Genomic DNA, 14,919 nt, shown 5'->3' with positions numbered 1-14,919 from the left:
GTCTGAAGTGTTAGTGATCCTATTTGAGTGTTTCTCAATACAATGTGAATACGCAAGTAACCTACAGTCCATAACACAGCGCTATACAGTAAAATTAAGATCGGTCGAGGAAAAGCCTTCGTATTTTCGTTTATTCTGAGGCAAATAAATATACTTCAGAAGGCTGTGGCTGTTTGTTCATATTTACATAGTCCGAGCCATTTAGATACAATAATGTAAAAGGATTCAAATAAGAGCATGTTTACCTTGTATTATATAATAATGTGCAATAGTTATTAAAAATGAATTTACACATGCATATATAAATTTCAATTAAGTAATGAATAGATAGTATCCAGTTTATTTTTAGAACTTGCATGAGTATTTATTTCAATAGAAATTGTCCATCATCGAGTTCTCGTCATAACATGGGCACTTTTATGTGTAAAAGTTACTCTACACTTGTATCTACAATCGGAACATCATTCAGGCTTTATCGCCGTACCAGTGAAAACAATTTTTACTATAAGTAAAGTACGACGGAAAAGCGATGTTTGGACTGATATACATAAGAAAGATAAACCATCAACAGAAACGAACTCCCCTAAGAAGGTCCTGGCGACAACAATAATAGTACTAAACTAATTTTCATCTGTTCCTATTAATATTTAACCGTATATAAGAAACAGACTGCACAAATTCGATGACGAGGAACCCACTTTGAGACTAATAATGGCTGGAGACTGCACAAATAATAAATAAAAAGCAAAATATGGTGACAATAATGTGCAAAATTAGCGACGTAAAAAAGAACATATTAATAATAAAACGTTTAGGCCTAAGGCTTTGTAAAGATAACGATGAATCCCGGTAAAATAATGCAAAGGAAAAACAAAAAAGAACACTATAAATACCAACATTTCTTCCACAATAGTTTATTTTATCGCAAAGCCGTACATTAGGCTTTACGAGTTTTTTTTTTTTTTGGGGGGGGGGGGGTCGAATTCCGAATTTTAAGACTTATCTGGAAACTTACCGCTTATCCACCAAAGGACTTTCCCCAAAGGAAAAAAAATAAAGTAAAGCTGCATTTTTATGATTTTTACGTCGACACAATAAAACATTTTCCCACTTTACATTATTAATTGTGCCGGTTTTACTAGTGCCCAGTCGGGTGTGGTCTTGTAATTAGCTGCCTGGCTGCGACTCAGAAGGTTCATATAAAAAACAATATGTGTACTAACTTATGAAATCTTTGGACTGGTTATTATATTGTTTTTGTCAATTTACTAATGAGTATACCTCTGTAATTCAACTGAATCTATACACCACTGATGAGGAAAGTAACAGTATCCGTATGTGGTCTAAAGGTAGCCCGGTTTTAAGTTGCAGTTATGTATATCCCCCTTTGTTTTAACCACACACACACACACAAAGACTTCTCCTTCTCAAATACCATCCCCCAGGAGGTTAGATGGGGGTTCAGAGCCGAAAGCTGACCCTATGACAATAAGTCCAGAGATTCACCAGTTGTAAGTGGACACACATAGACTTTTGTCAAGTAATGGTTTAGATTACTTATCTGAAACTAAAAAAAATTGAAAACTTAGGAAAGTTTAAATGGGAATTGTTTTTTTTGTTTGTTTTTATGGTGGGATAAATTTCAAAATTCTAGAACAGTTTTATACGGAACTGATGTTTGTTAACGTGCTATTTTAAACTCTTTAGTTGCGAGTTCATATCTTACATCAACAAGAGAGATCAGTAAAAAAAAAAGACAAACCCATGGGCAGTGTACCAAGCGGGAAATACCTCACGCTAATTTGCTATTCTCAGAAACCAAGAGGACCAAAAATACTATGTCAATTGGGAAATGTTCCAACGAGACTGTTCAAAAGGGTTAAAGAAGGACTAGGAACAACTTCACTAAAATGTTTATAAAAGTTTACATGGAAGCCAATAACGTAACTAAGACAAGGTGTTACCCGGCCAATGCCTGGGCGAAAAATGATACATTCCCGACTTACAAAGAAAGCAAAACACACACACAAAAAAAAACTAGTTTGTTGCAGTAGAAATGGTGCAAAGTGCGGATCGCAATTTTGCGAAAACGGGACTCAAACCCGGACCTTCAAATATGCAGTGTGACAATCTAGCCACTAGGTCACGCTCAACACATAAAATCGTAAGATGTATTGTATAACAGTGACAAACATGAGTGATAACTATAATGAGTGTTTTAATATTGCACCCCCTTTGTATATTTTGTTTTTTTATATAATAGAAAAGCTGTGGTTGCGTTATAGAAGTGACAGTTAAATCCCTCAATTCTAATCCTTCAATTAGAGTAGCCCAAGAGTAGCGATGGGTATTGTTGTCGTCTGCATTCCGTACGGTATACCAATTCGAAGTTAGAAACGACTTTACACGATTATCTGAAACAAACATCTCGGGAATTAATCTATCAAAGTTAAGATGGGTTCAGATGGGAATCAATTTTGGGAAAATTCTTCATTCATTTGTTTCAGCAGCATCTCGAAAAATATATAAACAAAACCTTTGGAAAATACTCGATAATTTATAAAATACCAATTGTAGCTTGAAAGAAATTTTAATGGGGAATTCGATTCATTTGAATGATTCCAATCGGCTTCATTACATGTTTGAACTCACTTGAAGACTTTTCTCATTTGATAAAGCAGGTCTTTATATACTTATCAATCTTTATGAAACTCTGTAGGATGTTGAAGATTCCAGTACATGTCGGAAACATTTTACATTATACCTGATATATCGAATTTTGTATTTAAAACCAAATATATTTTTTTAATTAGTTAGAAAGGTGGGGGAAGTCTTTCGCTTTGGGAAATGGGGCACGTAGTAAACCTCTGCAAATAGATTAATCTTGTGTTTCTATAACATACAAGTGTCCGAAAATTATATTAAATATATTTATGAATATGTGAAGCATTAGATTACTCAACGTCCGCACTCGACGTGACGTGTCCACATTTGCGTCAATCATGTGAATATTAGCAGCAAAAGCAATTCGGCAGTATAACAAGGCGCCCGATTTTGAAACACAAGTACTTTATCCAAATTTGCCTTTGAGGGAGCACATCGATAAAATGGCAAGCTTATTAAATTGGTGCATATATTGTATCATTTACTTCATTTATATTACGTAAAGCCACACTAACACCATAACGTCACAAGTATTCTACTTTGCTTAAACAATTGCACATTATTGTCAGTAACTGATCATTACACATGCCTATCCAACTAAAAATCGAACTGTACAATAATTTAAGTTTTTTGCTAGTATACATACTTGTTCGGGTGTTACTGAATTTAAACTAATGATCAACCGACTCTCTTTGATCAAATATACACTTCAAGTCACTAAAGATATTTTTCACACTAGAAAAAAAAAGTATTTGCTAAGAAACAAAACTACGAAATTGCTCAAGTCTCGGCTAACACGATGAATGTTCCTCGTGTGCCTATTTACTTTCTAACAAGTACTGTAATTTGGAACTTCTTTTTTTCAGGGATTATGTTAGAAATGCTTTTAAAAAGGGCTCGGTTTCATATCCTTACGTTTCAAAATGTACTTGAACACTGTACACGTCAAATCTCATCTCAGTACAGTATCACTGAGTAAGAATAACTGCATTGATTCTTAGAGCTCTGGTAAGTAGTAATTAAATTACTGACATCTAACAACACGTGCTCGTTTTTATAACAGTTCTTTGTCTCCAAAACACAGCTTGGACGGCACACTTAGCCCCCCCCCCTATAAACTCCCAAAACAAACTACCATTTCATTTGAACGAACGCTAATATTTTTTTTATAATTAATTATTTACTGTATTAATGATTAAAGTTATCTTGCTGTGTCACATAGTTTTGTATTTATGCATACATCTATTACTTTACCGGCGACACAGTATTAAATGATCTGATCCAAAACACCTTAAATGTGAAAAAAAGGATTCAGCGTGCGACTCAAAGGAATGAAATCAACATTGCCGGCCAAACTTGTAGCTACATTTATAGCACTGATAAGAATTTTACAGCAAATATTCATTCACTAGTTAACTAGGCCGCGTATTTTGTTCAACTTCGGGCATGATGGTGGGTAAAACATAATACGCGGCCTAGCTAACTAATGAATGAATATTTGCTGTAAAATTCTCATCACTGTTGTAAGTGTAGCTACCAGTTTGGTGGCTAATTTTGATTTCATTCCTTTAAGTCGCACCTTTTTTCACACCTAAGGTGTTTTTAATTAGATATCATGGCTTTTTATCAGTACACATCAACAAACCACACCAAATAAAGTGCACTCGGTAGTAACCAACATTAGCTTTAAGATGACAACCCTATTATTTGGAACAAACATTTACAGAACCAACCACACCAAATAAAGTGCACTCGGTAGTAACCAACATTAGCTTTAAGATGACAACCCTATTATTTGGAACAAACATTTACAAAACCAACCACACCAAATAAAGTGCACTCGGTAGTAACCAACATTAGCTTTAAGATGACAACCCTATTATTCGGAACAAACCTTTACAGAACCAACCAGATTATTTTAAATATAAGGTGGTAGTTTTTTCTCCATAAAACAGTGTTAATAGCTTCCTTTATATTAACGTCATGGAAATATGGTTAACAGTTTCTTCTCATCCCACCCCCTTCCCCCATGCAATCGATACAGCCATATCAAGCATCATTATTTATGCTAATTGCCTAAGCTAATATCACGTGGCGTTAAACGCTCTATAATTAGGATAATTTCATGAAATGTAGTAAAGTTGTGCTGAAAAGCTGGCAATGAATAATAATCGTTCACCAGTATGAATCTTTTCAAAACTTGAGCTAGAAGTTGCTAATCTAGTGTGTTTGTCGTAACCAATATTTATGTATCTGCACGTCCTTTCACCTTATAGTTTTTCTGCTATAAATCAGCAGTTTTTTATTCAAATGACAAAAAACTAAAAACGGTCCACTTCTGCTCTTAGGTGAGCTGTAGTAAAAATTGTTAGACCGACAGCTCACGTGACTATTTGCTTAGACGTGCGCAAATTTTTTAAATTTCAGCGATTTTTATCGAGTAACTTTGCACACGTGACTCATATTTATATCAAACGAGACTCATAATTATAGGTTGTAAAGATATATCAGTGTACCAAATTTGAAAAAAAAAATCCAAAAAAGTTAAGTATGTTTTAATATCAAATAAATTTTCCGTACTTTGGTGTGAAAAAAGAAAAAAAGGAAGAAACTCAATCAAAATTGGAGATGTTATATCATGTGTATTCCTTAATGGATTGCCCTGAAATTTGGTATGTGAAGTAAGAGTCCAGTAGAACACATCCACTGAAAATATACGATAGTTTGGATTACCATATACCAAGTTACAGAAGGTGGAATATAGCTAAATTATCACTCCTGTTAATAACACACATACACACACACACAGTGTGTCCTGCTGGTTGTTTTTTTACGCAAGACGTGTCTTGATAATCTTTGAAAGCGCTAAAAAAACAATTTACTTTTAGAGATATGCCTTTAAACTTTATCCTAAACTTAGGTGCTTTCTTATTGTAACATTGAATTGTTTCATATTTCAGTAAATACGTAGTTTCACACACTTCAGTATTTTAATTGCACCATCGTCACTTTAAACTAGTGCGTTTAAGGTACAAAATACTTGTAGAATCTTTATTTCAATTTTTCATCATCCAACTGTAATTGCTGCTAACAACATTTGGTCACTCATGAAGGGCAATTCAAGTTCACTGAAATGTTAAAAGTAATTATTAAACAGATGGAAGAAAGAGTTCTAAATCCACGGCCCTTAAATACAATAATATTCTAACCTTTCTATTTGTAACTGCTCCTGGATAAAGGCCATTTCTCGTTCTTTTTTCTTCAATATATCATCTGGGAACGTTGACACCATAAACTGGGTTGAAAGCAAATTAGGATGTTGCGGTGGCCACATCTTAGAATGGGCATACTGGTTGGGTAATAGGGGGTGTGGCGCGATCAGCTGTCTGTGTGGTTGTGAGTGCATTCCATGCGAGTCAAAGGAGGTCCTAGCAGTTGAGCTGCCGGCGTGCGGTGGAATGAGAGGTGAAGCTAATCCGTACATTCCTAGTTGGTTCGGTAAAGAGGCGGGGGAACCACGTGCTTGCTGGGGCACGTTGTGGAGCTGAGGGTAAGCACTGGCTGCAGTGTGAGTTCTTCCGAATCCGCCTGGATGCATTACGCTACTTTCACGAAATTTGTAAATATTAAGGTCACGAGACGCTTCTACTGGAAGTAGTTTATTTGTATGTTTTGTAAGTTAGTATCCTTATCTGGGCAATAACCATTCCTTGTCTCCGTTCTCGGTGTTCTTTTCGTTACCTCGTAATACATGAACAAATGTGAAGAATATGAAAAAGATTACCACCAGGAATCCTGGAGCGACTATCGCCTCTTTAGCTCTTTTACTTTCTACAGAAGGAGTGTTTGGGACAGAACTGAAAACTTCAACACTGTTCATCTCTTCCTCTCTGGGATGTTGAAGAAAATTTGTGTTTGTAGAAGGCTAATCATTTCTGTCTTTTAAGTAATAAAATACTATAGCGTACAAATGTTATTACATCAACGACACGTCGAATAGGTTAAGTTGTTTTTGTTTTATTTAACAAGTAAAAGTCGTACGATGACGAGGTAAGGACGTGACGTTACTAGAAAAGAAGTTGAAGTTCACGAGAAAAGTACACACCACTCGGTGTGTATATACAGCAGACTTGTTGGAATCGCAGAAACTGTGTCAACAACAATTCTTGTTCTCTTTCCTTCAAATATGTAAACTACTTAGAATTATTTTACAGCGTTTTAAATCCAATCCGTAAAACGTTTTACTAGATTAACTAGTGCAAGTTTTTCCTGTCTTTAGGTATGAAGTGGTTGTTTTTCTGGCAATTTGGAGGGTGATTATTTCCTAATACAGAATACGACTTCTATACTATCCCTCAAATGTAACACGTCTTTTCTGTAGACAGTTTTCCACATTATAGTTTTACTATAATTGTATTTTGTTCTGTCTCCCTCTTTTTCTTCGTGGAATCGTCAATTCACGTTTTATTGTAAAGGTTTCAACTGGGCATAGCTTTACACAATTGGCGAAAATCGTTCTCTGTAAAAAATAATATGTATATATATAGTAACAATTAAATGTTATAAACGAAGGAAAATAACAAACGTGTAACATTAATATATACTCATCAAAATTAATGAACACCACACTCTGAGACTTATCCACAATAAATTTCAGTTTCCTAGCCCTGCACAATTAAAATCATTAATAACTATAAAATAAAACCATACTGTTATTATAAAAAAATAATTCTTGCACATTGTTTTTTTTATCCAAAATATATCAAAGTTTCCAAATTTTAAACAATAAATATATAACTAGTTTTTTATTTATTTCAAAATGGGTATATTCGACAGCTTTTGTTTAAACATTGTACTTTATTTATGGTTTATTTCTATGACTTTGTTTTACAAATATAAATTTGGTTATAAAACTGCCAATATTTACAAACCCACCGCAATTTTCAACACCAGACAAAACGCGCGCGAGCCCACACAGACTATAGAAATATCTGGCAAATGAATAACGTAATAAAAGTTCAATATGTCAGTATATAGGTATACAACATTAGCTGTATCTATTTAGAATAACATTTGTACTTCTCTTCATCAGAGATAAACTCAACCTGTGCAAGACAGCGGAACCATTTTATACACAAAATTATTTAGAACATCACACCTTGCTGAATAATCAATCAATATATCATACATACACCAGACGAACTTTTCCGTAAACATTTTATAGTAGATAGAACAGTTTCATTGCTCGACCTGTCCAGCGAAATAGAACAAGGGTTAACATTTCACTGTCTCGAATCCAGTGGATGTATTACCAGCATTATACTCAAATTAAGAACATTTTAATGAAATCATATTTCAAACTTCGCGATTTGTATCCCTGAAAATACAGCAAACATTTGATACTATTTTAAAAAGGAAAAACTTCTAAAGTAACTAGTTTGCCTATTTCTCTTAACATTTAGTTGAGTACAGTTGAAGAGTCTAATAAATAAGAAGAAAAGTATGCTATAGTGATCTTTCACAAATCAAGTACAGTAGAACCTTTATTAACTGGCACCTCGAAAAAAAGGGGCACCACGCCTTAAGGAAAGACCTTTTCACTTTCAATATTTTTTCTACTATTTGTAACTAAAATAAATCTTGCAATAACTGACACCTCGATATTCCTGATTAAGAGCAGTGTCTTTAGTCTCCTTCTCTATAACTATAGGGACACTCCATAAAGCAGGCAGTTAGTTATCTTTGTATGCCTGTACGATATACTGCTAAATTCCAAACATACCAAAAAGATGACCAATAACTAAATCAATGATTATTTTTAAGTAACTGCTTCACTGATTCCTCTATTTATACCATACTCGCTTTCCACTGCTAAAGGACATTTATAGGTCATATGACCATCATTAATTAATGATGAGCTTTCTGTAGCAAAAACATTCAAATCAAAATTAAAAACATAGTTTGTATGTGTACTTTTTATTGTAGCATTTATTTTGCTTTGGATACCTCTTATAGCAATTCTATGAATAACCAACCATCCCTACTTTCTGTTAAAATGTAATTTTTCCCCAATTTCCAACACAAATATATATTTACACAGATGTTTAAAAATTTTAAAAGTCGTGTATGCGGTTTCTATTTACTATGACTCACATTCACTCAAAGACTAATAAAGAGCTCTATTTCATAATATATATATATATATATATATATTGCTTATAAACTCTACGTAATACTAATAAAACAATGTTATAAATATGACTTCATAATAGTATTACGTTATATATAAATATGAAATTGAAAACAGAATAGGTACTTTTGGCTTACCATCTAGGAAAGAATGTCAGCTGGTGGTATACAAGACGAACAACAACGCTTATCTGGACTGTGTTTAGTTAATTTTTGATGTCCCACAAAACAGGACTATAACGACAATTGTGAAAACCAGAAAAATAATGTAAATAACATAGGATATGTTGTTGATACCGATATTAATGTTTATGTATTATGGGCTTAGATAATGTATATAGAAGCATGTAAGTCATTATCTGCTTAATAATTTGTGTTTATGAACGTATAATACCGATATTGGTTTTACCATCTACTAGTCACTTAAAGCAGTTCGAAACCCGAGTTTAAGAGATGCACTGCAGGAATCAATTGTGAACATACTAAAAAATTTCAGAATCTATAAACTCCTTCATCGTAAAAACACGTACATTGAAGACAATGCACAAAATGCGGTTTTCTTAATGCAAATCCACACAATGAGCTATCTACACTTTATACACTACGAGAATTGAACGTCGGATTTTAGCGTTGTACGTCCATAAACTTTTAACCCACAGGAGGACAGCACAATTTAAAGTTGAAAATTAGAATCCTTTACGAACACCGAAACAAAAGACATAAAAAATCTAACATTACAAGAGTATTAAAAAATTATTAAGTAAAGATCTTGCTACAAAAAGTACCGAAATAAGAAACCACAATCACAAAGTCATAAAATTTAATCCTTACTCTGGCCTACAGATAAGCGTAATAAATCTGCCAAAGTAGGGATTAAAATTTTTATAAATATGTGATTGTGGTTTTAATTCTTGTTTCAGTACATTCTGTAGCAAGATTCCCACTTCATTATAAAATTCATAATTTTTTAATACTCTTGTATCATATAATAGGCTGAAGATCGACACAGATATCAAGTGGCTATTCACACGTGTCATATGGTAAAAGAATTATGGGTTTCGCGATAAGAGCATTAAACTTTGTACACATGTATATCTTGCTTTATTCTGTCACTGAAGAAGCATGGCCACGATAAAAATTGTCATACATGATCACAAGCGATCGGGCCCGGCATGGCCAGGTGGTTAGGGCGCTGGACTTGCAACCTGAGGGTCGCGGGTTCGAAACCCCGCCATACCAAACATTCTCGCCCTTTCAGCTGTGGGGGCGTTATAATGTGACTGTCAATCCCACTATTCGTTGGTAAAAAAGTTAGCGGTGGGTGGTAATGATTAGATGCCTTCACTCTAGTATTTCACTGTTAAATTAGGGACGGCTAGCGCAGATAGCCCTCGTGTAACATTGCGCGAAATTCAAAACAAACAAACAAGAGTGATCAGTTATTGCCAAATACGGTAAACATTTCAATTTTGTTTAAAATAGTTCTAGTCACAACCTTTTCATTAAACTAATGTATAACAAGAAACAGAGCAATTTTCAACGACTAGCGATAGATGGAGGATACCTCAGAAAAGTGGTAACCTCTTCGGACAACACTACCAGAAGCAACAAAATTTTGTACTGAACATTGTGTATCTTTGACATGGTGTAAGCCAGCATGGTACAAATGTGTTGATGTTAAGCGTACAGTTCGCTGTACAGGATGTGATGGTTTAATAATGAAATGAAAGTATAAAACTTTGTATACGGAAAAATAAATGCTTAGTTTGACTAGGCAAACTGTCTAGATACATTACAAATGGAAATTTTCAACCTAATATTTTGTTTAAAAATAGCAGTTACAGCCCCCTGGTGACTCAGCGGTTGGAAGGCTTCTAACGCTAAACACTGGATTTCGATACCTTATTGTGTAGCTTTATGCTAATTAGCAAACAAATAAACAGTTACAAAGTGTAAGATGTTTCTTTAAAAGCAAAGCTTCACAATGGGCTATCCTAAGGCTGTGACCACCTCAATTCAATTCTAATTCAAGACATTTTTAAATGGGCTATAAATCCACTGTCTGCCAACTGATAAATCTACATAAAAAGGCAGAAATCTGCAACACAGTTATTTGTCAATAAACTATTTCTACGCCCTACTTTTGGCCTAGCTAATACAATGATAACTATTATATAACTGTCAGACTTTTTAATTGTTACGCTTTTCACTGGACTAGATACATTTCCTTTGCCGATTTTTATTTTTGCTGCAATTGTAAAAAAAAAGAACCTGTTTCATCTAATAACAACGAGTGAAGGGCAGAGTTTTTAGTACGAATTACCCATTATATATTAATAAATAATACATTAATTTTGTCTTTAATTCTATAAGTAAATATTTGTAATCAATACCTCATTGAAAAGGTGTTAAGTTACAGAGCTCATTTTTAATCAAATCACAAAATAATCATATGTGCTCATAACCGACCACTAATAATCATGTATAGTCATCTTTATCGTATCTCGCCAATATCAAAAAGTAGAGTATGTGTACTTGACTTCATACTTTAGTTAGAAAAACCTATTGTTTGTTCTCACTACTGCTGAACTTAGCAAATGTAAGATTAAGCAACATAATGCGTTAATAAACCTGTGAACCCAGTGTTCTTGTTAAAAACCCTTTATATTTAATTGTCACTTTAAATCTCTGTATTTAATTTTTTTTAGAGTTAAACGAGTCAACAATACAAAATACAGAATTCAGCTTTACAGTTCAACAAGTATATTGCATACATATAAAACTTTCAATCGCTGTTTCACTAAGGAAACTACAATTGTTTCTTCGAAATGTTAACTGAGAACACGAGGAAATCCTCAATAGCCGCGGCACTTGAAATTATTTTAGGCGGAATTCGAGTAAATTAATCTTCGAGGCATTTATTTTCCTTTTTATTATATATATTTTTGTGCGCCAGCAATGGCAAGCGTGGGGTACACGTATACCCAATTCGATTTTATTGCTCATCAGAACCTCTACCAGCCTACCCTCATATTGAAATGATTTTAGACACGATTAAACTAATCTACGAGGCCTTGGGCGTGGTCAAATACATCAATCGAAAGGGTTTGAACTCCTGAGTCCAAAACTGTAATTAGATATCAAATCGGTCAAGAGATGACGGAGCTATGAGATAAAATCTTGTACTTGAAAAAGAAAAACAAAAAACTCAGAGCAATTCTACGAGCCACTATGGCGCGGCTAAAAATTATTCGTCGTAATGTTAACTACGAAAAAATTATACAAGGATACACACGTCTTGCTCAAGAACAGTTAAAACACCTAATAGAGTATGAATACTTTATCACAGACAGTCTTTAACGCTTAGATTATCCATATACAGATTCATCATTTCCCACCTGCTGCTAAAATCTAAAAAAAAAGAAAATATTTGAAAGTATGCCAAAAATAAGACTTACGAAAACGCGAACTGCATATAGAAAAGTTTAAGACCTACATATCTGCTGTTAACAACTTTTGACTTTCTTAAACAAGACCTGTTTTATCACTGGGTGTGACAAGCCGTATTACTAGCTTTTAGGGTCAGTCACGTGATCACAGGTCCGAAAACGTCATGCACGAATAACTTCAAATCCTGCTGGCAAGTTGGACGTCATGCAATTAAATACTGCAGTGAATTGTCAGAGAATGAACTTCTACGCTACGTCATCATGGTGACACAACCAAATAAAACAAACAGATTACTCAAAAACCATGTAAATAATTTGTTTCATAAAATATGACAATATAAAGAGCGATTTAATTCATCCTTGTAGGTCTATATTAGGTACGTTCCATGTATAATGGACTCTTAATACGAAATTCACATATGGTAACTACAGTAAAAAATGTTGAATCAACCTATACATCACAAGAAATTAAGAACCGAGTTGGGTGAACGTTTGTGAAAATCTCTGACTATCAAATACAGAATGTTATCGTACATAACTTTGAATTGTTCTATAGGATACAGTTTTGAGGGAATGTCAGATTGCTAATAGTTCTCCAAACAGCAAACAATTTTATGTAGTAATTTGTTGAAATTTCAACTTAAAAAAAAAGAAAAAGGGCCTAATTAACGTATGTCTAGAAAAAGACGACAGAACTGCTGCGTAATTAAAGTATGTAAAACTGTATAAACTTATTGTTATGAATGTTTACACCGTCATATCACACACAAGTTTCAAACTAGAAAAAACTTCCAAACTGGTAAGTCATGAGAACTCGACACAGCTAAGCCAATTTATATTCAATAACATGTTAATTTTCTTTTTGGCTTACCCATTCGAACGCTTTGCAAAGCTAAACTTTTTCATGGTTTAGAAAAACCTGCAAATATAATAATATTCTTATTCCGGTTGGAATAGTTGTGTGAAGTTTTGGACGAAATACCTATAAAGTATACACGTGGGCGTCCGCAGAGGGGCACTTGCAGCCCTCTGGAAAATGAGAAACAATTATTTCTTTATTTATTCAGAGATTTATTATTCACACTACTCCCCCCCCCTCCCCCGGAAAAATTTCTGTGGACGCCCATGAATATACACACTTCTCTGACATAAGTATAAACCTTCCAATATAATATTAATTGCAATTCATCATGAAGGTTGACACAAACAGATAAAATAATGATAAACTAAATATGCTCACACACAACGTTTATAAGGATATGTTTATTATACAAAGACTGTTAGACACGACTTACCTTTTTTTGCCAAGTTAAAACAAAGCAATGAAAATAAATTGGTATCATTTAGAGAAACCAAACTGCGAGGCTTTACATTTAGCGATAGGGTTAAGTATATATAATACCTGCTTAAGACTTGATCGAAAAAAAATGGCTTTCATTACACAATAATTAGGGCAATAGAACAGCAAAGTTGCAAAACGTAGAATACTCTTAATATTTTAAGAGAATCTATTTTCTAACTTGCATTTATAAGAACATCGAGGAAAGGATCAATTCTTTATGTTATTTAATTTCCTAAAATATCTTTAAATTAGTAGAATGTGTCGAAATCCGACAAAATATATAAAGTAGTATTTCATTCAATTCACATTCTTATTTAACCACAAAAATTTGAATAGTTTACCACTAAGGTATGCTCTTTCTAAAAGTTCTTTTAAAAGGAAAAACCATTTCCATCAGTGTTGATACTGTAAATACTCTTCCTTGTTTTTGCATACTTATTAAACAGACTTCAACAAAACACTGAATTTGTCAATAATATTTTACAAAATTTAACAACAAACCTATTCGAAACTCAAATAAAAACAAAACATGCTTATTGCATGTGCATTTTCTTTAAAATATAAAATTCTAACATTTTTCTTGGTATAAAAGGGCATAAACAGTACTCCGAAAACTGGCTTTTAAAAAATCATTTTGATGCTATAGCATTATAAGAAAAAAATATTTTTTACATTTCCTGTACAGAAAGATTTATTAACAACATACACAGAAATTAATATGAATCCATAAAAGTCGTTCTTAGTAGGCCTAACACCTATACATATAATTGTGTTTAATTTTTTTTTTCTTCTTTGTATTCATACCCAATGGACAGACAGGCATCCGTTTTCCCAAATGATATTATTCCGCTAGTAAAACATGTTGAAATTCGACAAAATATATCGGGTTGTGGTATTTCAAGCTAAGGTCTAAAACTAAGGACTGTCAATTTTATATTACAAAATATTTTTTTAAAAACTTCCTTTTAAACAATATTATCAATATTTGAACCTTCAGGGACAATTTTTAACCGATCGAATGACTGTACCCTACGTAGAGCTAGCTGACAGTGATAAGAAAAAAAACAAAAATGACTCAGCTAAGTGCAACCCCAACAGACACGTCCGCTTCCCCAAATTATATTATAGTACAATATAATGTATGTACAAGATATACTGAGGTAGATTAACGCGAATGTATACATATGTTATCACTTTCCCATCCTGACATACAGATATTTTTTTTTTATTAACATCAAAGTAAAGACGTCTATCAGTGGCTGACAACGCTTAATA

General features: G+C 33.5%; 1 pseudogene; it reads right to left on the bottom strand.

The window, feature by feature from the left end:
* Window positions 1-14,919, bottom strand: part of LOC106463686 — a 78,453-nt pseudogene that overhangs the window by 25,256 nt on the left and 38,278 nt on the right.

The sequence above is a fragment of the Limulus polyphemus genome, unplaced genomic scaffold (genome assembly GCF_000517525.1).
Source record: "Limulus polyphemus unplaced genomic scaffold, Limulus_polyphemus-2.1.2 Scaffold1461, whole genome shotgun sequence".
NCBI lineage: Eukaryota > Metazoa > Arthropoda > Merostomata > Xiphosura > Limulidae > Limulus > Limulus polyphemus.
This window is presented reverse-complemented; position numbering and strand designations above follow the sequence as displayed.